The sequence below is a fragment of the Alosa sapidissima genome, chromosome 24 (genome assembly GCF_018492685.1).
Source record: "Alosa sapidissima isolate fAloSap1 chromosome 24, fAloSap1.pri, whole genome shotgun sequence".
In the NCBI taxonomy this organism is placed as follows: domain Eukaryota; kingdom Metazoa; phylum Chordata; class Actinopteri; order Clupeiformes; family Clupeidae; genus Alosa; species Alosa sapidissima.
Window position 1 is genome coordinate 27,208,605 of NC_055980.1, and position 2,500 is coordinate 27,211,104.

A 2,500-nucleotide genomic window follows, 5' to 3' on the forward strand; every position below is an offset into this window, starting at 1 on the left:
AGTTAGCATAGCCAGCTCATTTACTGCAGTTAGCATAGACAGCTCATTTACTGTGACCACATTAGCTAGCAAAGCTGTTCATGTCTATATCGTGGCAGTTAGCATAGACAGCTCATTTACTGTGACCACATTAGCTAGCAAAGCTGTTTGTGTCTATACCGTGGCTCATGAATGGATACATGGGCATATCACACATCTTCTTCAAAGGGACAATGAATAGAACCCCCCAAAGCACACCAGACACACACACACACACACACACACAATATTAGTTGGCATATCTGATTTCAAATAATATGACATTATGTAATGTAATGTAAGGTATAATAACAAATATATACTCTTAGCTTTGGGTTTGAAACGTTTGGGTTTGAGACTGCACTTACAGGGATGAAGAGTTTGAGATTACGTAACCACTACAGTAGAATTCCAGATTAAGATCTAGAGCTGATGTAACTACTGCAGTAGAATTCCAGAATAAGATCTGGATCTGATGTGAACACTGCAGTAGAATTTCAGATTAAGATCTGGAGCTGATATAACCACTACAGTAGAATTCTAGATTAAGATCTAGAGCTGATGTAACTACTACAGGAGAATTCCAGATTAAGATCTGGATCTGATGTGAACACTGCAGTAGAATTTCAGATTAAGACAGCTCCACAGTAGGCTAATTTAGAACACTGAGGTGCCTCGAGGTCAAGGTCAGAGTGAAGGTCAGATCCTGACACTAAGGGCCTCTGACCTCACCACAGTGTGCTATAATTGAACCTGATTAGCTGTCGCCCTGTTTTCATGAATCTGCTTGGCCCTGAGCCTGTCCTGTTGAATCTGATTGGCTGTGTGGATTTTGTAAATATAAACATGATTGGCTAATTATATGTGTGGAAGAAGGCTCAGTATGTTTTGGACAATGTGGGCTTCCTGAATGTAACTGGCTGGTCTTCTGTCTTTAAGAATTGGACTGGTTGTTGATCTGATTGGACCATTTTGAAGCAAGCTATTCTCCGGTTCTGATATCACACTGCAGACTCGGTGCAAATGAACCTGATTGGCTGATGTGTTTGTAATTGACTAGGGTGTGTGTGTGTACTGTATGTGTGTGTGTGTGTGTGTGTGTGTGTGTGTGTGTGTGTGTGTGTGTGTGTGTGTGTGTGTGTGTGTGTGTGTGTGTGTTTGTGTGTGAAGGAGAGTGTTGGTGTGTGTGTGTGATCAGAGAGGGAGAGTTTCAAGTTCAGTCAATGCTTTTGCAGTCTGCAGAGTGTTGGCAGATGAAGTCGAGAGGCAAGCTGCTCAAATACTTCTAGTCAGTTTCTGTTTGTCCGTAAATATACAGTTATTGAGTTTGTGACTTGCTTTTGTTTTCAGTTGTGTGTTTAAGCTAGGTTGTAGCCAGCTAGCTCGCTATAGCTGTGTAAAGTGGCAGCTAGTTGATGCCAATATTTACCTGCTTTTTTAAAGCTATTTGATGGTCTTCCTTAAGAGGAGATATTCAGAATAAAACAGCAAGGCAGATGACCGTCCAAAATTGATGTCACAGACAAATAACTCAAGTAGGCTATCAAATAGCCTATTTCAACTCCCCCTAAAGTGAACTGGCTGACTAGAAGTGGTTTGATTAAAATGTAGCCAAGCCTGCTGCCATTTTTTTTAAAACTCCCTAAGCTGTACTCTTTGGTTTAAACTGGGTTTTGGGATAACTTTATCCCTCAAAGAACAGTATAGTGCCTTAATAATATTAGTTTAATAAAGAACAATATAGTACCTTAATAACAAAACAGTACCTTAATAACAAAACAGTACCTTAATAACAATAATAATAAAATACCTTAATAATAATAAAATACCTTAATAATATTAATTTAATAATTGATCATTTTTATTACAGTTTCCCACTCTTTCAAAAAGCAGCATCTGCCACTGGTGTGTGTGTGTGTGTGTGTGTGTGTGTGTGTGTTTCTCGACCTTGGGAAGCGCAAAGTCCCCCTCGCCCTAGAATCGGAACCAAGCTTTCTAGGATTTCGTAAGAAAGCGAACAGTAAACTCGACCACCCATGCCGCCGGTTTTGGGGTCAGATCGGACTGGCCTGATCTCAACGATCTCTGCAACTGGACTGGTGTTGACTTGCAGTGGTCTGGAGTCGATGCCACACATGTTACACCACATGAAGTAATGATTAAGGATACAAATATCACTGTGACTGCAAACAGTACTGCAAGACGGCCTGCGCTATTTAGTTCCACCTGGAAACAGTCGTGCGTCTCTGCTGTCAATCAAACACCAGCAGCGTCAGATACATTGGAGAGGACTCAAACTCCAAGGAAAGCTCGCATCTATCCCTTTTGCAGATCAATCCATCTCACACACAATTTTTCACAATTCATCTATTGATGAAGACATACTAATATTTACAGTCAAAGCTAGGCTTCAGGTATACCCAACAAGGTTAAACCTGTCAATCTGGTATCCTCGTTCCCACTCACCATTGTGTATACATCA

At 40.7% G+C, this 2,500-nt stretch overlaps 2 protein-coding genes across 2 annotated transcripts in view; both read right to left on the reverse strand.

Annotated features, from left to right (window-relative positions):
- LOC121700216 overlaps positions 1-2,500 on the reverse strand; it is a 1,725,899-nt gene that overhangs the window by 1,311,906 nt on the left and 411,493 nt on the right.
- Positions 1-2,500, reverse strand: part of LOC121700689 (Na(+)/H(+) exchange regulatory cofactor NHE-RF1-like) — a gene marked incomplete at its 5' end in the record, with an annotated part of 26,851 nt that overhangs the window by 23,421 nt on the left and 930 nt on the right. The gene's annotated exons all lie outside the window — the stretch shown is intronic.